The 22,561-nt window shown below is 36.3% G+C and overlaps 1 long non-coding RNA gene across 1 annotated transcript; it reads left to right on the forward strand.

The window, feature by feature from the left end:
• Positions 1 to 1,245: 1,245 nt before the first annotated feature.
• LOC106040949 (uncharacterized) lies at positions 1,246 to 22,217 on the forward strand. Its single transcript, XR_007167491.2, has 3 exons — positions 1,246 to 2,017; positions 8,201 to 8,297; positions 20,625 to 22,217. It is a non-coding gene; the product is annotated as an uncharacterized lncRNA (long non-coding RNA).
• Positions 22,218 to 22,561: the final 344 nt, after the last annotated feature.

A 22,561-nucleotide genomic window follows, 5' to 3' on the forward strand; every position in this document is an offset into this window, starting at 1 on the left:
ATTGCTCTGGATTACTAAGGATGCCTGTTTAATTTATAACAAAAAATACAAGCTTCTCAATACAAAGAGTCAGATTTTGGTACAATTTCTTGATGAAAAATGTTTTAATTGCCATCCAGTCTCTTTCAATGTAATAGTCTGTTGGCACAGTGAAGGCAATTGATGAGTAAGTTCTTGCTCTGAGCTGTAGGGCGGGTTCTGTAGCACTTCCTAAAATAATACTTTTCTGTGATATTTTGCCTTGTTTTTAAATGTTGCCTCTTTTCAAAGAATTCCTAAGTCTCCAGGAGGTCAGCATTTGAGTTCTGAGAGGGTACATTTGAGATCCAAATGTACCATCTGCCAGTATGACTGAATGTGTATAACACTTGGGAAATGCTGTGAGACTGCCTTTCTTTAAGTAGCACCCACTTAAAGATCTATGCCTCAAGGCTATCATTGCTAATTTAATACTACTCAGATTTTGTGGTCTGGAAATTAAGCTAGAATTCTTGTAAAGGACAGATTTCACTGTGAGACTTTTTTTGCTTTGCCAGAAGAATAAGACCCTTTGTAACAGTGTGATGAAGTAATAAGCAATGCTTGTTTTGTTTTGCTACAGATGTTACAGTATGCTGTATAACTTTTTAAATTCTTCCTTTTTAAAGCTATTTTAAAGCTTTATGTAATGTGATCAATGGCATATTCTGAATGAAATGATAGAAGTCCTAAACTGAATCCTGACTTCACATTTCACCGAAACTCTTCCACATTTCCTATCCCAATATATACTGTTTGCTTGCATTAAGAGGTCAGATAGTAAATGCAAAGAGTAGGCACTGGAATTGGTAATAATAACATCTTATTCATTTAACTGAAAACTATTAGTCAGGTCATAACAAAGTAATCTGTAAAAACCATTAACAAAAAAAGGCTAAATTCATCAAGTAAATAATTCCTACAACCTGTTGACTATGACCTGTCGTCATCATATTTTAGTTCAGTTTTCTTATCAGTTTTGTTTAAATATGCAGATGTATTTTTAAATAACAAACAACCACAAACAAAAAATCACCACACATGTATGTAAGACATTAGTCTCGCCTGTGTCAAAGAAATTAATCTGAAGCACCAACAGAAACCATCACAAGCTCATGTGAATGGTGGCATCATCTGGCTTCCAGGAAGGTTTCCTGCTCATTTCAGCTGAGAAACTGGTGCTGCAGGCAGCAAACACTTAGAGCTGTTCTGGGAAATAAGGGAAATTCAAATGTCAGAGGGCACAGTACCCAATCCCACCCTTACTGTACTAAGGAATATTTATCACAATTCTGGCTGATGATGTCACAAAACAAAGTCACAGGAAAGTCATTCTGAATCCAAACTACTGCTTGTTCTGGGGACTTCTTCCTATTTTTCTGTTTAATCCTACAAGAACAATCTGATTTTTCTTCATGTCCCACACCAATTCCTGATTTACAGACTTTTTTTTTTTTTTTTTTTTAATGTATTGGTAATCTAAGCTGTAGCATAGGATACGTTTCAAAAAGGAAAGAACCTCAATATATTTGTGCTTTACTAAATAATGAGTGGTCTTTTCACCGTAAATTTCAACTGCAAAATCTCACTGGTCTTGTATGGTTTACATGGGTGAGACTTGAAGGCATCATTTGGCACTTAATTGGACTGTGTGTTTTGGGAACACATTTCCTGTAATGCACTTAACATGCTTTAAATCCAGTTTCACTGAGACGCCTTTGGGACTTTATGAAGAATAACAGGGATGTCTGAAAGCAAATTTGTTAATGTCTGCGTGCAACTGAGGTGGAATTAAACTGCAAAGCAATTTAAAAGTGCTTGCTATTGTAAAGACTAAAGTTTTCTTTTCGGTTTTAAATATTTCGATATGCACACATTTGTTCTCAGCAGTGCAGTAGAGTTTTAATTGCTTTGAATAAAAATACCTGCAATCAAAGTTCAGTGTCAGAGCAGCTGAGATTGAACGCAGCAAAAAGAGGACATTTATAAAGCTCTACCTGTAAGTTTCCATGTAAGCTTCATTCATTGTTAATGCCAGATTTTCTTGATGTTTTCATACATAAAAAGTCAGTTTTTGTTGTTTTTTTAATTGGCATTGTCTTGCATGACAGAAATGTATTTTATTTCAACAGAATTTCTCAGTGTGCTGAGCTCTGTGGTAGGAAATACAACAGTCCTACAATAATTATTTAACATCTCTATTGCACTATTGATTAGGAGTTAACTAGGTCAGGCCCTATTGTACTAGGCACTGTAAAGCATATAAAGTGTGACAGCCCTTGCTTCAAAGAGCTTATAGTCTGAAAGGCAGCACATGCCAAGTGGATAAAGGAGATAAGGAGTGAGAGGAGACGGGGGGGGGGGGGGGGGGGGGGAAGGAAAAAAAAAACAAAAAAAAACCACTGTGAACTTCATACCTCTTTAAAGGAAGTTCTCAAAACATTAAAGGAAAAGAGTTTCACCCACGTGTTCTAAGGGTAGAGAGGACCATTTTATTGTCTGGTCTAACCCCTTATTTAATATGTGCCATAGAATTTTCTTTCATAATTCCTGCATTAAGTCCATGATGCCTGGCCCTGTGGGAGTGTTTATTTTAAAAAAGCGTAAAAGAACTTAAATCTCTCCCATCCTTCCATCACAGCTGCTCGTCTGGCTAGACTTTTCTATCTCAATGTTTATTCTTATTGTAACAATAAGTCAGGCAGAGATGTGATATACACAAGTGGGTACTAATGAATGCTGTGATAATTTAAAATGTTCTTGTAGAGTGAGTTATGAGTTAATTCTTCTGTTTTCGATATAGGACTTCGCATTAAAGAAAATTCTTGACTGAAAAATCAATTACAGAAGAAGTCAAATATTATAGAAGTTCTGTATTTGTTTGTGAAATTGGTTTGGATTTGAGATCTCAGTTCAGCTCACGTAACTTCCTTTCTCATGAGTTTTTGTTTCTTTGCTATGGAAAATCTAGGCAGATTTTAATAAAAAGTCTGTGCTGGCCAGGGAAAAGGCAGATTTGTCATAATGGTATAGTTGGACCTGATTTAGCTAGTCCTGATGCCAAGGCTGATACATATAAGGGAAATGTATGTTCCACGGTGGTCATTATAGAAGCATTATTCTTAGAGCGGTGGAAGTGAGGGTAGGCTACCCAATCATTTTCTGCTCCATCTGAAACATAAACAGTAATGCCCTGAGGAATATTGTAGTCTGAAGTGTGTATGTGATTCTGCTTCCTTGCCAACTTCTTTTCAGGTTTTACTGCCATTTTTCCCTCTAGACAGTGTTTGTGAATTCCTGCAAAGGATAAAAGAAAATTGTAGATTTAGAAAAAAAAATAAATCAATATGTTTATTATCAGAAAATGCCTGTCACAAAATTGACAGAAAACTTTTGGAATTATTTATATCAAGAAAGAGGATTTTGTTGGATAAGGTTGGGGGGTTTTATTTTCGCTTTCATTTACATTCTTGCTCTGTTTTATTCATGAGTAGGGGAAATTTCCAAGCCATATGAATTCCACAGCTAGAAGAGATGTTGAGGTTTGATCTGCTCTAGGAACAGGGATGTCCAGGGTGCAATTAGACAACAGTGAAACTTATCTTGATTTTTCATATTCCTTTTTTTTTTGTTCTATGACATTCTCTGTAGAACATGTAGTACATAGACTTCTTTGAAAAGACTTCAAAAAAAATTCCTACAAATATGATACACCTACGATATGATTGATACAATTCAGCTTTGTGTATATTTTCTATTTTCCTTCTGTGAACTGAAATTTGAATCCAATTGCATTTGAAAATTGAGATGTAAATGTAACCAAGGAGTACGGTGGCTACAAATACAAGTTTGTGGCAACAAAAATGAGTATATTTTTCCTATTTTGTTTCAAAATAGTGTCCTTGTTAATTATACAGAAGTTTCCGAAATAAGAATTAATTTTGTTTAAACAAATGTACACATTATGAAGCTAAGTACACATATGGCATCATTTCTAACAAAAATCAAGGGCTGAGTTTTTTTTTTTTATTACGTTCATGTAAATCGGAAAGCGGTTGTGATTTCAGAAACGCACAAGTGAAACTGTAATTTATTTCCTTTTTGTATTCTGATAAAACCCAAAGGATGCAGAGAGCTTTATTATTTTGTGCTAGAGACAATGCGAACACATAAGTCAGCCTTCTTCATTATTTACTGCCTGAAGTCTTCTTTAAGATACCTGGGTAGTTCTCAAGGTAAAATAAATGCAGTCTGGGGTTTCAGACAAGGTGTTTGTAGTGTTGAGAATAAAATAATTAACACACTTTTCAAAACACTTATGTAGCTGTAATATGGTAAAGTAATCTGGTCCGTTGTTTAGAAGAAAAATGAATTTTAAGATGTTCAGAGGCAAGGAGAACATTTTCTATGAGTAGAATAACTTCGCTTAGTTCTTCAAAGACTGAGATGGGAATTGATTGCTATCTGTATAAACAGCAAACCGTCAAAACCTGGAGGCAAGAAGAAATATTTAAGGTTTAAAAGAATATTAACCTAGGAAGCAGTGAGTGAGCCATGATTTGCTTGAGGCTACATAGCAGTAAGTTTGGGCCTGCCTCAGGTGACCAGGAGGTGGTGATAAGAGAAGGCTTCATTCTCCAGCCCACCTCCCTCTCTTCATCTCCAAAGTAAAAACAAAGACTGACTATTTTCAAAATTATTCGTGCTGTCTGTCTCTTTCACATGTCTCTTTCATATAATGTATGTCTGAGGAATGAGATGGACTGTTGGTTGTGTCTTGATTTTTCCCATGAATTTACAATTGAAGAGGTAGATTTATTTCTAAAAATAAGAGAGAACTGAATTAGCTACTGAGGGATTTACAGAGGGCAAATGTCTCTCAAATAATCTTGAAGTAGGGGAAGTATAGTATTGAAATAGAAAGACAGATGTTGAGGAGGCTTTTATTGTCCTATATGTTCTGCAAATATAATTATTTTTAAACACTTGGAGCAATATTAGAATTTAGGGAACTATTTCCTGGCTGTACTAAACAAACTTACCCATAAAATAAAATTGTATCAATAAAAATAAAAATTTATGTAAGCTAATTTTATCTTTGTTGTTGTTGTTGTTTTAGGGAAAAAAATGAAAACAAACCATTCTTTCTCATATTTCAGTATCACTGCTACTTTTGCTCTATGAAGACCAAAACTTTGCATTTTGTCTTTAACAGTTTTTATTTAGCATTGTTAAAATATTATTCTTATTATGATATTCCTAAAGCTATTCTGTTATTGTGCATGATGTTTAATATATCCTAGTATGTACATGTATCTGTATGTTATATCTTTCCAAAGAAGTATCTTGAGTCAGGTTAATCAGAAATTTGAATTTTGGTCTTTAACATGCCCAACCATAAGTGTTTTCTTTTGTCCTTAACAATGTTCCAGGTAGTTCAGAAAAGAGCCTCTGAAAAATAGACAGCATTACATAGCTACCTCAGGTAGATGAAAGATTTTCTATATATACTAGCAAAAATGTGTTTCTTTGAATGCAGGAGTAACATTTATTTAAGAGTGACTTTGCAGACAGTGCAAATAAAGACTAAATCTGCACTGGGAATGAGTTACGGTGTTGTTACGCAATTCTAATCTTTGAATTATTTGAATTTTATATTTATAGATATAAAACGCCTATCACCATATTGATAAGCACTCTTTGGAATCACTCTGATGGCAGAGGATAAGAACAGGAGTTGGCCTGTTAGTACCTTAGCACTTCTGTTTCCAACCAATTTAACCATCTACATGTCCAAGATAAACAGATGTTTCAGATATGCTCAATGGCTATCCTACAGACATTAAATATTTGCCAATCTTTCTTGGAAACCATTTCATTCAACATATTTAAAGGCGAGTTTTTCGAGACTCTGAAATTTGTCTGTAGGTTCAAATAACTGTTCAGGTGTTTTGGAAAAACAGATCCCTCATGGCGATTATTGAAATTAAGTAGAGATAATCATAACTAGTTCATGGATAATTCATTAACTCAAATGGGGTAAAATGTGTTGATCCCATTATTTACTGTGAATAATTTGCTGAGCTACAAAGAGTCTGAATTATTCTGATAATAAATTCATAATAATGTATTGTAGTTGCAAAGAATAACTGAAATAGTTTCTTCATGAACATTCACCAGCTTAGATCTAAGTCAATCAATTTAGATGCATATGAATTCAAACACTCATAATATTGATCTTCACATATCTGTCCTACTTAGAACAGCATGAATTCAGATCTCATACGTGCTACAATTTTTTTTTGTTATTAGATCAGATGAATGCAATTCAATCATTTTCAGTTTTTAAAGCGCTAAAAGCAGGAAATAGCCTAATAGTTTCCTAAGGAAAAGATGATGTTAAGTTTCATTACAGTACTGAAAAGTTTTAACACTTCATTTAGCGGAAAACTTCCTCACCACTGTGAGAAGAAAATGAAAATACAGAATTATAATTCAGGAAATCCATTCTGTTGTCAGACACCATTTGGATTTCCATGCCTTCTTGTAAAACTTTCATACCAGCTTGAGTAAACTTTTTAAATTCCTGTTCCACATTTATCCTGAGACTGCTGTACATCACGATGCCAATATAAAGAGGTCTGAAAGTGGGTCATAAATTATTTTACCATGTCAGAATGATGTAAAGTGCCATTGTTTTTTAAATGAGAATCAGATTCTTCTCTCCCTCTGCCAATTCATTGACGTTGTGACATTATCAGATAGTATAAACAACAAACATCATAGCATATTTTCTAGCATATTTTCCAGTATGTTGGAAATATTTCTAATATTAAAAATATTTCTAAAAGATTTCATAAAGCCTTTTCACATAGCTTGACATTTTGACTATAGAAGCAACAAATAAAATATCAAAGTTTTGATAATTTTATTTAAATATTATGCCATTTGATCTCCAAAATAGTATCATAGTTTGTATTCTTCTCAGTGTATCTGCTAAATTTTAAAATTCTTTTTTTTTCCACAGAACCTGTATTTCTTCTGTAGAAGTATCTTGAATTATATTATATTCCCATTTATTTAGAGTGGAATTATTCAAACTTTCTCCAGTTTCTTTTTCCACTGTTACTGAATGATCACTTAGCATTCTCTTAAAAAGCAGTGGGGGCACAATTTCTCTCTCTCTCTCTCTCTCTCTCTCTTAGTCTACACTGCGTTGAGTTACTTAGGAATAGCTATGTAGTACGTCATTTAAGGAAAAACAAGGTTGGAGCTATTCACAGTCCAGTCTGACTGAAGGTCTGATCTATTTCCAGTGGCAGTGTCTGCAGGGATGATGGTAATTCCATCTGCAGCATCACCAAAGACTTTAAATCTTCATATTCAAAGTTCTTACAGATGTCTTTACCTCATTATGTGGCTACTGGGGGATTGTCTCATCTGGTGTACTTTGCAACCGGGTTTACCTTTAACAAGCAATCTGGCATTAGCCTTCTGTTTCTACCACTGGAAAGCACAGAATTGTTATATATCATTGGTACTGTTAATTACACTGCTGTGCTAAGCATCATTAAAGCTCAGAATGCTGAAAGGCATATCAGGAGGATTCATTTTTACTTAAGTGAAACTGCATTTAGCAACTCGAGAAAACTGTTACAAGTAATAACCAATTTTCTTTTTTCCCTACTATCCTATATATCAAGATGAAAGATATTTACCTTAAACCTGCTGGTCTAAGTAAACTTTAATTTGGGGAAAATGTTCTTAATTTTTTTTTCAGTTGTTGTTACTTTGTTATGCTATGAAGCTTCTAGGTATAACAACGTTATATATGTCAAAATGTTAGGGATATTCGTGTGTTTAAACTGGAGATCATTAAAAGAGAAAAGACAGGCTTGGACATATCTGCAACAGTGATTTGACATCTGTGATGTGTATCTGGTTGAGTGAAAAATTTGTTCATTACAGTGCATTTTCTCATGTTAGTAGCATCATTGTTCAAAGTACTACTGAAAACAGGCAGGAAATGTTTTTCTTGCCAACTGAAACTTGTTTGAGGGGGAGAGTGTGAATGCACGTACATACATATACATCACTCTTCATTTATGCTGGCATAAAGTCAAAGAGTTATATGTTTAAAAACAAAGTAAGCAGAATATGATGACTGTTTTCTTTCCCATAGGTGGATGCTCTGACTGGCAGGAAGTGAGCTTTATTGACACCAGCGAGATCTGGTTTCTTCACAACCATGAAATCATACAATTTAAAGAAACCAAAAGGTAAACCTAGTCCTCTTCCTAAATAAATAATAGAATTTATAAGCTTTCTTCAGTTTATTCCAAGTACATGTTCTGACTAGTCTTACTCTTTTACATACCTGTCACATTCTCTCTGGGACAACTCTACAGAGCTTTGCGTTTATGCCAAAACCTGGAGAAGGAATTCAGGCTTTCAGATGTCCTTCACCTTGTGCTACCACTTCTTGGAAGAGCTTAAGGGGCTTTGCTGCATTTTGTTGAGTAATAGTATGAGGTCTTCTCTTTTATAAGCAGATTTATACTCTAGGAAGTGTCACGTCTATCATATACCTGAGACAAATGACTGTGAGATGCCCTAATGCTCTATTCCCCTCTGCTTTGTCATTGTACGTTATCATGGGCTTGTGTTGAATGAGCATTTGTGATACAGTTTTAGGCATACATCTATGCCACCTCCCCTTCTTTTTCATCTTTTTCCACTTTCTCTTGCCTTCTCCAATCAGAAATATCTTTGAAGAAGGGACTGTGGCTTCCCTTGCCTTTAGCATATTTTAAAACTCTAACTTTGGTGCAATTCAGAGATTAAATTTTCTGTAGAAGCCTTGTACGCAATGTAAACTGGATTTGTATGAGGCTTCTCTTATGGACATGGAATATGTAGGTCCATAATAGATCTTGTATCCTTCATAGATAGAGATGGTTTTATAGCTTTGCTATGCCTCAGCAGTCTTCTGGGTTAGAAAATGTGAAATTTCCTCTACTATATTCTAATAAATTTCTTCTTTCTAATGGAAGGAATTAGGAAATTCCAGGAAGACCAATCATAATATCACAGAATGGTTTGGGTTGGAAGGCACGCTAAAGATCATGTAATTCCAACCCCCCCTGCCATAAGCAGGGACACCTCCCACTAGAACAGGTTGCTCAAAGCCCCTGGCCTTGAACACTTCCAGGGATGGGACATCCACAGCTTCTCTGGGCAACCTGTTGCAGTGCCTCACCACCCGCTGAGTGAAAAATTTGATCTAAACCTATCCATTTTAGTTTAAAGCCATTACCTCTTGTTCTATCACTACGCTTCCTGGCAAAGGAACTGAAAGGCCGCAATAAGGTCTCCCCAGAGCCTTCTCTTCTCCAGGCTGAACAAACCCCAACTCTGTCAGCCTGTCTTCACAGGAGAGGGGCTCCAGCCCTCAAATCCAGGAAATCTAAACAAGCAATCAGACAAAAAAACTAAAAAGCCAAATGTATAAAGGTATCTAAGAGTTAATTTGAACATTTCATTTTTGTGTATCTTACTGTACATTTCATAAAGTGCACTTTTTTCTGATATGATTTGAAAAAAAGATTTTATTTTAGACTGCTCAAAAATGTAGTCATAAAAACAAACTCTTTGTAGCACAGCTTTTTTCTTTTTCTCTTTCGTATGTTCAGTGCTTGGTATAATTTATACATCAGACTATTCTCTACCACAGTGAAAGCATTTTAATCTGTTGCAGTGAACAAGGCAAAACTCTCCTTTAACCAAGTCTGTACTTTTGGGAAAGAGAATTTTGCCCCCAGTGCGTATTAATTACATTAGATAGAATATTATAGGAAAAATGAACAGCACGAATCCAATTAACAGGCAAAGAAAGAGCTTTTGGGGTGAAAACCAGACTTTCTTTATTTCATGAGAATAAAAATAGGCTGTAAATACAGTGGACAAAAAGAAACCAAAGACTGTGCCGTTCAGCTTTGAACTCAAAAGTTTACATTAACAATCTGGAGCAGATACTGTTTTCATAGAATCATTCCACAGAATGTCCTGCATTGGAAGGGACCCACAAGGATCACTGAATCCAACTCCTGGCTCTGCAGAGGACTACCATCATACCCTATGTCTGAGAGCATTGTACAAATGCTTTTTGAACTCCAGCACGCTCCCTGACACGACTGCTTACCTGTGGAGCCTGTCCCAGTAAAGCCTGCGGAGCCTGTCCCTCTCGGTGAAGAACCTTTTCGTAACACCCAGCCTGACCCACCCCTGTCACAGCTTTATGCCACTCCCTTGGGTCCTGTAACTTCACCAAAGGGCAGAGCTCAGCGCCTGCCCCTCCGCTCCCCTCGTGAGGGAGCTGCAGGCCGCCATGAGGCCTCCCCTCAGCCTGCTCTGCGCTGAACAAATTAAGGGACCTTAGCCACTCCTCATGCATCTTCCCCTCTAGACCTTTCACCATTTTTGTTGACTTCCTTTCAATGCTGTCTAATGTTTTATGTCCTTCTTACATCAATGCACTCAAAACTGGACACGGTGGTTGAGGTGAGGCTGCACCAGTGCAGAGCAGGACACACTTCCCTTGCCCTTCTGGCAGTGCTGTGCCTGATGCACCCCAGGGTACTGCTGGCCCTCCTGTCTGCCAGGGCACGCTGCTGGCTCATGTTCAACCTGCTATCAACCCAAACCCCCGGATGCCTTTCTGCGGGCCTGTGGAACTTCTGTAACAAGTTTCAGTAGATTTAATAGTAACATGTTCTTGTGCACTTAGTAAATTGAGATAGTAGTATACAGATTTACTGTGCCTTCTTGCCATTTTTAAGTTATAAGTTATACATAAAAATTATATTACCAACAAGTTTCTTTAGTCTAAAGAAATACTCTTCATGAGAAATTAGACTCATTTAGTAAAGTATTTTATCACTCAATTGTGGACTTAGTGTGTTCCTCCAAATTTTGTGAATTGGCATACATGTTCTTGCTCATTGCCAGCCAAAATGGTGTTATTTATCAAACCAGATGGATGATTTCAAAATACAATTCAGTGGTCCCTGTTCTTTAAAATGGTGTATGTATAAATGTGCCGATTTGTGAGATAATTGATTTTGACAGTCAATAATTTTACATTTTTTCCTTTTCTTTCCATAATGAAAAAAAAAAAGAAAGACACTTTTAAGGTTTCATAAAATGTTGATTGAACAGTAAGAATTGATAGAAACAAAATGTTATTTCATTATAGAACCTGCATGTTTTTAAAATGGAATATTTAATACTTGGACAGAAGCATCAGAGCATATTCACATACGGAGTTTCAGCTGTTAAAACACATATTTACATTCTTTTTAAAGCAAAAATTAGTAGCTAGGTTTTACTTTAAACTATTTGCTAATAGTGGCGCTCTGTTACTTTAAGGAATAAAGTAGACAAGCCATGTAAAACATCTAATTGATGCACATGTATGTCACATTTGTATGAATATAGAGGACTGGCTGCATGGCATCAAATTTTCAGGGGCGGGGGGAAGAAAAGAAAAAAGGCAGAACAAAATAACAGAGGTGATTATTTCAAATCAGCAGTATCCCTGTAGTTTTGACTGCAGAAACATTCTCAGAAACAAGCTTTTTTGTCACTGCCTGAACGTATACCACAGTTCCTGGGACTGTGTTTATTATAGCATCTGGTACCACTAGGATGCGTAACAGAATTACTTACAAGAGAATTGGATAACTAGTTCCCATGTATGTAGGCCTGCATATTTTTGGTACAGATCTTCCATTTTTTTGTAGGAACTTTGTGTATATAATACATGAAACCTTGTCCCAAAAGTGCGTGGCATATTGAGATTTTTCTTGTAAAAACACCATAAATTATATTGGTATGGATGGAAATTTTGTTGAAGTGCAGATCTTTTGTTATGGTTAAATGGATGTTTTCTGATCATTCGGTATCATCCGTCCTTTAAGACTATGTATGATTAATACTTAATGTAACATCTTATAGATTCTTCTGACAAAGGAATTTTCTTAGGCTTCTATTGAGATGTGTGTGGGCAGGTTGTACATGCATTTTGTTATCAAGCAGCATTTGTGCGCAAACCTCTCCTACATTTTTCTCTGAGAAAATTGCCATAAGAAATAAAACATTTGACATCTGAAAAAAAGTGGTATATATATCTATATTTATATATATATATATATATATATGAGAGAAACATATATAATAGAACAAATTACAGGAACTGCTGCTCTCCCCCACTGCTTTTTAACAAATTAGACATAGTTCTGATGTTCCGTAAGCCTGTGCTGTAGTTCATAGCATTAAGTCCATATTAACATATACCAATATTGATCTGAAGACTGCTATTTCTTATCACAGGAAGTATATTTGGAGTGGAAACGTGAAAAGAAAATCAGAAGTTTTGTGTATCTTTAAGAAGCTATAATTCTAATACTTTGTAATGAAATATGATCACATAGAAAATAATTAGCAATGAAAGCCGACGTCAGTAATTCCTGATGTTTACATTACCTTTGCAGTTATTGTGTAGTTCACTTGGCTTGTGTATTAGGTTGTTCTCTCACCCTAAATCTGATTTTTAATTTAGATTTCATGCCTTTAGATTATACAATTGAAAAGCATAAGTTTCACAAATTCTTTGTGAGTAAACTGCTAGAGTAACAGGGCTGCTTATTTTCAAAGTACTGTCATGGTAAAATAATTTTTAAAGTAATAGAGTGTAAGACCTGGTCCAGTCTCTATCTATTGATTCTGTGGACTTTATTAAACATTAATTGCAGTACTAGTTAATTGAAATTACTGCTATGTAAGGGATTATTACTTGAAGTTTCTCATAATGAAACATCAGATTTAAAATTTCTGAATATTAGAAGAATCCAATGTATGACAAGAATTGCATCCTGCATTGAAAACACCTGACTTTATCTTCAAATCTTTTTACTGTTATTTTTTCAGAAGGTTATATTTCAAAGGAAGGGGTGGAATATGGTCTGGAATATTGAATTATAAATTTTTAAAGACCATTCTGTGTCCACAGTATAACAGAGTTGAAGGAACTGAGATGGTACAGTCTGGTGTGATAGTTAGCTGTTTTTCACCTTTGGTTAGTTAGAAAATAAACAGATAATACATGCATTGCTTTGGAATTTTCTTGTGATTATAGCTAAATTTGAAGGGTCAACATTATCTCAAATCTTTTTGCCCTGCCTTACACAAGGTGAAATCATAACATTGTTGGAATCTGGAAAAATTAGTGTTGCTTTCTGTTTGAACAACTTTTTCATGAAGCTGTATAATATTAATTTTAGCTTCAGGTTAATCTATTGGGGAGGGTGCTCAGAGCACAGAGATAAAAATTTGGAATTCTTAGTTTTGTTCTTGTATCTGGTAAAATATCTGAAGGATTTTCATTGCAGTGAGATTTTTTTTTTCTTTTGTACCTTAAAGTGTTTTCATAGTCTGTAATGAATACCATGATACCATGAATTAGTCAGAAGAGGGTAAATCATACCAAAGTGTCACTGAATCTAATCTGTTGCCATCACATGCAGCCATGTAGTACGCATTTAGCTTAGATGCTCCAATTGCAAGTCAAGGAACACTTATAGCATTATATAAAATGGTTCAGACCAAAGAAGAGATCAGAAGCTATAGGAAGAGATCAGAAGTTATGAAGTGTATATTCACTAATAAAGGTCATTGTTGCAGCTTGGGAGTTGTTAGGTAAAGCCTGAGTCTGTATAGAAAAACCCAAAGCCTGAGCTATTCCTATCTTTCTTCCTGACCTTAGTTAAAACCAGATCAAATAATTTAGTTACTGATTCAATCTTAATATGTAAGGAAGGCCTTTAAGGTCTTTAGAAGTTAGAGACTTTTAAAGTCTCTAGAAATGCCAGTCTGCACATGCCAGCTCTGTTCCAACTCTGGTCAAAGCTGTTTTTAGTAACTAGAAGAAAGTGAATTAAAAAAAAAAAAAAACACCAAAAAAAAAAAACCCCACAAATCCAGCAACTTTTTATTCCATCAAGAGGAAGAAGAAATTCTTGCTGAACCTTCCCAGTAGTCAGCTAAAACCACGAAGCATAGGTTAATCCAATGTAACAATCACGCAAGGAAGGATTTAATATTTTTAAGAAAAGTTTTTGTTCCTAATTAACAGCATGACATTACTTACAAGTTTTTATCTCCTTTAACATCTGCTCCTTTTTGAAACCTGTAATGTAGGCTATGCAGACTTGCTTGCAGAAGCATAGACAAGTACTTAGTGAATATTTGTCAGTTATTTCTAATCTATTGCCACATATATCCGTAAACTATCATAATTGTGGAAAGCAGTACTTCATTATCATAACTTTTGAATTTGAATGAGAAAAAGTCTGTCTGAAAGTTCTTATTTTCTGTCAATTCTCTGGGAATAATTTCACTAGTAAGAAAATAATATCTTAATACCAGAGGTAATTCATAAAAGCAGAAAAGTGCCCTGGAGAAAGAAAAAAAAAAAAAAAAAAAAAAGCACCCTCTTCGTGTTATTTTAGATATATTTTAGTGAGAACTAATATTTTGAGGCTAATTTATTTGATGATGTGTGGCTTAAAAGCTTTGCTGGCTTACTTTTTTCAACTCCAAACATTGTCAACATTAACAAATTATGAATCAAATCTCACTAAGCATCTCTGCTGTCAAAAACCAAACAAATTAACAAAAACCCCTGATAACCAAAGAAGTAGCTTAAAAAACAACAACAACAAAAAGAACCTTCTGCTTTTCAAAATAATATCTTCATACTTATTCTTCTCATTTCTGAATTGGATGGGTGTACTCAACCTTTTCAAGCCTGTCTCTGAAATCATGCAGCGATGGAATCCATATCATAAGAAATTTTCACTTCAGAAAATATTCTCTAGTTCAAATATGAATAAATTTAGGAAAATCCTACAGTGATATACTCAAGTCATAAATGATCATACTAGTCTCTTCTTGTTTATGAATCTTGAGATCTAAAAACTGAGCTTAAAAATATGAAAGTCTCAAAAATCATGTAACTTCTAGAGCTGATGCTTTAGTGAAGTCCCTAAATATAACAACATCGATTTAAAATTGAGTGATGACCTTATTGGCAGGCTGCGCATGAGAGTTGTAGGTGACTGCTAGTTGGCAGGTTTTTTCAGTTGATGACTAAGAAGCTGTGCAGCTAGTTTTTTGTTTTTTGTTTTTTGTTTTTTTTTACAAGAAAAAGATCTTTGGTGTGCAATGATATATTATTTGTTGTGTTTTCCTCAGTTATGGAAGAATATACTGCTAAAGGATTAAGTGGTGTCCATAGTTGCTATAGTTGGACAGAATGGTGTTTCCATGTCTGAGTGAGAGAAAAAGAGGTGGCCCTTCTTCTAACAGACTTTGTTTTGATTCTTTATCTGTTGATTGGAATGATAGTTAAAACTGCGCAAAGATAGGGTTTATCAAAAGAATCTCAGGTATAGGCAGTATGAAGTAGAGACAGTATGAATATGCCACATTTCATGTAGATAAAATGACAGATAATGTCAGTGATAAAACAGAAAATAGTGTATATTCCAGAACACTTGGGACATACGGGAAAAGTGTGCCAGACTGAAGATATACTTACTGAAATATTATATCCAGTACAATTAAGCTGGTCACAGAAAATAAGCCCATATTGTAGATCAATTATTTTAAGGGTTCTACTCTTATCATAAGGCTCTACTCTTATCTACCTTATCATAAGGTTCTACCTTATCTGCCTTATCATAAGGTTCTACTCTTATCATTGGCGGCTAGCCAATGTGACGCCCATCTATAAGAAGGGCCGCAGGGCAGACCCGGGGAACTATAGGCCTGTCAGTTTGACCTCAGTGCCAGGAAAGCTCATGGAGCAGATTATCTTGAGGGTCATCACGCGGCACTTGCAGGGCAAGCAGGCGATCAGGCCCAGTCAGCATGGGTTTATGAAAGGCAGGTCCTGCTTGACGAACCTGATCTCCTTCTACGACCAAGTGACGCGCTTGGTGGATGAGGGAAAGGCTGTGGATGTGGTTTACCTTGACCTCAGTAAGGCTTTTGACACCGTTCCCCACAACATTCTCCTCAAGAAACTGGCTGCTCGGGGCTTGGACTGGCGTACGCTTCGCTGGGTTAGAAACTGGCTGGATGGCCGGGCCCAGAGAGTTGTGGTGAATGGAGTCAAATCTGGTTGGAGGCCAGTCACTAGTGGTGTCCGCCAGGGCTCGGTACTGGGGCCGGTCCTCTTTAATATCTTTATCGATGATCTGGATGAGGGCGTCCAGTGCACCCTCAGTAAGTTTGCAGATGACACCAAGCTAAGTGCGTGTGTCGATCTGCTCAAGGGCAGGAAGGCTCTGCAGGAGGATCTGGATAGGCTGGAGCGATGGGCTGAGGTCAACTGTATGAAGTTCAACAAGGCCAAGTGCCGGGTCCTGCACCTGGGGCGCAACAACCCCAAGCAGAGCTACAGGCTGGGAGATGAGTGGCTGGAAAGCTGCCTGGCCGAGAGGGACCTGGGAGTATTGGTTGATAGTCGGCTGAATATGAGCCAGCAGTGTGCCCAGGTGGCCAAGAAGGCCAACAGCATCCTGGCCTGCATAAGAAGCAGTGTGGCCAGCAGGTCTAGGGAAGTGATTGTGCCCCTGTACTCGGCTCTGGTGAGGCCGCACCTCGAGTACTGTGTTCAGTTTTGGGCCCCTCGCTACAGGAAGGACATGGACGTGCTCGAGCGAGTCCAGAGAAGGGCGACGAAGCTGGTGAGGGGTCTGGAGAACAAGTCTTATGAGGAGCGGCTGAGGGAGCTGGGCTTGTTCAGCCTGGAGAAGAGGAGGCTCAGGGGCGACCTTATCTCTCTCTACAGGTACCTTAAAGGAGGCTGTAAAGAGGTGGGGGTTGGTCTGTTCTCCTACGTGCCTGGTGAAAGGACGAGGGGGAATGGGCGAAAGTTGCGACAGGGGAGTTTTAGGTTGGATGTTAGGACGTACTTCTTTACCGAAAGGGTTATTAAGCATTGGAACGGGCTGCCCAGGGAGGTGGTGGAATCACCATCCCTGGAGGTCTTTAAAAGACGTTTAGATGTAGAGCTTAGCGATATGGTTTAGTGGAGTACTTAGTGTTAGGTCGGAGGTTGGACTCGATGATCTTGAGGTCTCTTCCAACCTAGAAATCTGTGATACTGTGATAACTACATACCAAATAGGAAGACAGAAACAATCTTAGTAAGAAAGATGTCTATAAATCCCATTCATCATACTGCAAGGTGAGTTTTGCAATGGTGCTTTAACAACTGTTCTTTATCTTCCATAGTGTGTTTATTTGAGTGTAGGATTTAAGTGATCCATCTGTGTTACTGATATTTCTGTAATCTGAACTGAATTTTTATAGCATTTAGAGTATTGCATTGCCTTTCACCATACTATACTACTATTGTGTTTTCTGGCCAGTTTATCCTTAGCTTCAGCAACATGCCATTGTAGAGCTTTCCTTCTACTCATACTGAAAAATATTACAGGAAAGAAAGAAAGGAGAAAGCTCTCAAGCAGTGTTTATATCTAACACAATGGGCAAGCTCTTTAATGAAGGACAGATGAAAGATGTGGTCAATATAAAATCTGTTACTATCTTTGACTTGGATGTCCAGTCGAGAGGGAAAATCTTTGCAAGGGATTAGACCCACCCTACCTGGAGGATTGAGTTTAAACTGCTTCACCCCACAGTGATCAGATGATTGCTGATGGAGAATTATTAATGGAATCATTGCCACAGATTCATTTGAGTTAACCTTGAATTTGAAGATACAAAAGGGAAAACGCTTCACCATAAGGACAGTCACAGGCTGATGGTTCTTTTTAAAAGCAGGCTAATCATATTGCCACATCTTAAAAACAGTGCTCCAGGGGAAAATATTTCTGCTTTGAGGAAATGCAATCTATTCTTTCAGCCAAGCTTCTGCAGAGGAAAAATGGGATGAGTAGTAAAATCTGGATGTTTTATTGGATGATCATTAAAATTCAACTACTATTTCAGTAAATGGTTTGCGACCAGTTTAAATTTATGTAAAAAGGTAATTACATGCTAATTATAAAAATATAACTTAATTATGCATGTGATTTATGTGGTCATTATAAAAATATGCTAACCTGACATTGTGTTCATACTGTGATCTATATTTTACTTGTAAAATTAAAAGCTACTTAACACACTTTAAAATATGAAAATATAGTCCATGTTCATATGGATTAGCAATGTTTTTACATCTATGAAATGGGGAATGAGGTTTAAGTATGCATGCCTGTTAGTCTGATCTGGGTATCGTGCAAGCCTAAAGAGTAAACTATAATGGAAAGAATAATTAATAAGATGAAGAAGATCAGATAACATTCTGTGGGCTTGACTGAATGTAGCTAATATCTTGGAAAATTAAAGAGTGGCGTAGAGGTGACTCTGAGTTACCAGTGTTACTTGACCACAGAAAAGTCAAATGCAAACTTTGGAAAACTTGTTTGCATTAGATTTTGAGGGCTGTTAATGCTGAATTCATGTCTTGTCCTCTGCTGAAATGTTAACATAATGAGAAAATTTCCATTTGCAGTTTTGAAGTAGAGTGCTCACCCTAGATCCATCTGTGCATAAAAAATAAATGGCGCGCACACACAAATCTGTGCTCTTAATTATTCAATTATTTCATCCAGTAAGAGAGGATATGATGAAAACTATTTGCTTGAGGTAAAGACCAGTCATAAATCAGAACCTAAAGATTATAGAAGGTCTAAGGAGATGTGCAAAATAGATTAAATTGAGCAAAAGAAAATTTATATGGAGTGTAAGGAAACAATTCGTAACAAAGTTTCAACAGATTTTTTTTTTCTTTACTAGTAGATCAGTACTATATCATTCCTTTTGGTAATTCAGAACAAAGCACTCAGATATTTGCTGTAGAAGAGCAGCAATATTATATTTCCAAGGGGATGTACAATATGATCTAATAAGCTTTTTCTCATCACTAATTTCTTTTTGTGGTACTTTAATCTGGTGATTTGTAAAATTGAAGACAGAATTACAAATAAGATTAATACTTGGTTTGAATTTGATTCATATTTTTGCTATTACTTCTCATGGCACATCTATAATTATGTTCTCATGCATTTGCTGAGATTGTACCTCTCTTTGTCAAGTATACCATTAAGGCATTGACCTCTGTCACAAAATAGTTGTTTAAGGTAGAAGCTGAAGTACCTTAAGGAAAGAAGTCTCTCATAACTGTCAAGGAATTTTGCACTCAAGTTGCAAAATGCTTTCTCGGGTGAAGAGTATTAGTCAAAAGATGTATTTACAACTCACTCAATTTACAACTCACATGTACTCATATGCCTGGGTATATCCTAGGACAGAAGGAAAAGATATTTACTTAACCATATTTACCCTACTGTTTCATCATAGTAAGTGCAGTTACATGTTGTAAAGACTTCTTGTGCCATGTTTAATGTACCTTTATACTTGTATTGTACACACAGAGTGATTCAGCTGCAGTGGTGAAGAACCTTCTGTATTTTGGGTTTATTGAAGCTACCAGTCTTAGGAAAGTAAAAAGTCTCTCAACATTCCTTTCATTGTCCTCGTCTATCACTGATCTTTGCTGGGCTATAAAACTTTAATGGAAGACTGCCCAAATAGAAAGTGATTGAAGGAACCCTACTGCCTTCATAAGAAAGGAGTTTAAATTCTTCTCAGGTCTCATGTGTTTCACAGACTGAAACATGCGTTTCTCTGAAGTCACATAGGAGTGTGGCCTCTGGGCCTTTTTTCTTCCAGGGAGCACAGGGGTTTTTGATTTGTTGTTTGGTTGTCTTCTGGGGGACCTCTGTGCTGTTTCACGTGCGGCCTGCTCTGATTTGGGAAACTCCTGTTTTCTGGCGAAACCTGAAGTCAGAAGGGAATAGATGATATAACCTTCAGAAGGAGACAGGTCCTTCCTTACATCCATTTCTGGTCAAATTCCTTGAAGCAAGGTTGACCTTCACAACTTTGTTCCTATCAGTTAGAGAATGGGAGTAGGCTCTACAGAGAGCCTATTTTGAAATCTCCACGTAGATCCTATATTTTTTCATGGCTAACAGTTACAGTGTTTACATGGGGGGGGGGGGGGGGGAAGCGGTTGGTTAAAAATGTAAAATGTTTTAGTTTGTGTCTGTCCTGAAGTGTCTTAAAAAGTCTTAATTTCAAGAAGGAATTCTTAATGCTTTTTAACACTCAAGACTATTGAAGGATTCTCAAATTAGCATCCCATAAAGCAAAACAGTCCTAATCAGTTGTCACTTTAGAAAATCCTTGTGTATGTGTTATTTTAGGATTTGGGTAATAAAAAATGCATTTAAATGTGCTGAGCTTTTAGGACAGACAGAGAAATTGTTTTCATGAACAAACTGTGAAAACATCCTGAGAATATAGATGGCACTATGTGCTCAGAAACAGAAAGCTGCACTTATTTATTTTTTTATTTTTTTATATAGGATGAGCAGAAAACAACTTTTTTTTTTTTTTTTTTCCTGCAGAGCTGAAAAAAATGAGGCTTGGGGATGAATGCACCAGCAACATCAAGAGCAATGGTTAGAGAAATAAGCAGCTCAATCAGTTTGTTTATGAGAGTTACAGAAATGCATTATTCTTCAGAAGTAAGGAAAAGTTCTGTGCTTTCTGTCATGGGCAGACTTCTCGTTTTTGTTCACATGGTCTTACATATCAGGTATTCACTTGTATATATGATTCAATCCCATTCTGTGATGATATTTCTGTCATTTGTACTCCGTAAATCAAAATACTTTGTCGCTGTTACTGAGAAATACACTTTTGGCTTCTTTTATGGTGACCATTGAGCATTTTACTAGTGTGTCCTGCTTGTCCAACCACTGCATGGGTTCATCAAAACTTTGAAAAAAAATAAATTTTATATATATATATATATATATCTGCTAGTAAGGGTGTTGTCCTTAGTCAAAACATTCCCTGCTAACCATTTTTCAGTTCTGATTACTTTTTTGAAGAGATGATGTGTGACAGATAAACCGTAACGTCTGAGGACCACTGGGCTTTAGGAGTTACTCCCTTTTCTGCTCCTAGTATAAAGCAGTGTAAATTGTCCAGTGGCTTGGAACAGGGCTTACTCATATTCAGAATTTTCATAGTTCTTAATGTTAGTTCTTCCTTTTGGTCTTGTCCCTTTTGAAGATAGAATGACTTTTTCACAATTCTCCTTGTAAGAAAGGCACCTGCCACTGTGGGTATATATCAGCATTCTGATTCATGTTTCATCTCATAGGTCCCCTTTTCTAAGGTCATCTGCCTTTTTTTTTTTTTCTAAACTCTCGGCTATTTTCTTTGTTTTTCATGTATATGCAGAGGAGTGGAATAGAGACAACGTGAATAAGTTTTGACTAAAGCTGAGCAATTTCCTAATTGTATCAGGATTTTTTTTACCACTTTTAAATATACTAGCCTTTTTATTTTAGACTACAGAAAGTTACTCTAATTAGGATCCAGCTATCCTGTCAATAGCTTTGGTGATTGAAGTACCAGTACCGGCAGGTTGCTAATGGTTCTTGATTGTCCCTGTTGGCATCTGGAGACAGCTCTTTTTGTCTCTCTGGTCAAAGTCCATGCTTAGAATACAAATGGCATTTTAACATGTGTTAGCCAAATACAGATCTTGAAGATCAGTCATCATGGCAAATTGATAGTTTTGAAATGTTTTGAAGCAATATAAATCTGGGTATTGTGATATGGATTTACTTCAACTAGCTACCAAGTTTGCAATTTTAACTGTGGTATATTTTACCATTGTTTATATATCTCAGAAAAATGACTGAAGTTCAGCAGATGGAACTGATTTAGGCTTAATTGTGGTAATATGAACTAGGAAGCAAAATCTGTAGAATCTGTACAAATTCTCTAGTTGCTTGGGGTTGAAGTCCATGCTATTAATTTCTCAAGCTCTTACTACCATGCTACATAGAAAAGAGATTGTATAGGTATTGCACAGTGTTCAAGCTCCATATCTTGGTATGCTCTAACATGCATATTTGCAACATATTTGTTGGCATGTGTTAAGCTAATCCTTGTTAAAAAGATGCTATTGCTGCTGGCGAAGATAAGCCCTTTGACCCTCATGAAGCTATTAAATACAAGAAAAAAAAGCCTATACATTGCATTCTTGTTAAACTTCAAATCAATGATTAATACAGACTCTCAAATTATTATATATTGCAGCTACACCTGCTGATTCATCATACTGAACTTTCATTAATGTGTGTATTACCAGCTTTCATGGATTCGAGGAGAACCATGAAGAGATCTAGTTGTAAATGAATAGGGGTGTCTTCCTGCATTTATGAACAACAAAAAATAAGTTGTTAGAATTTTCATGAATCTGGATATCTTTTGTCAGATCCCAAAGTTAGATTTTGTGAATCCCATGTAATGCTGATGGAGGTCA

This window comes from Anser cygnoides, chromosome 4 (genome assembly GCF_040182565.1).
Source record: "Anser cygnoides isolate HZ-2024a breed goose chromosome 4, Taihu_goose_T2T_genome, whole genome shotgun sequence".
In the NCBI taxonomy this organism is placed as follows: domain Eukaryota; kingdom Metazoa; phylum Chordata; class Aves; order Anseriformes; family Anatidae; genus Anser; species Anser cygnoides.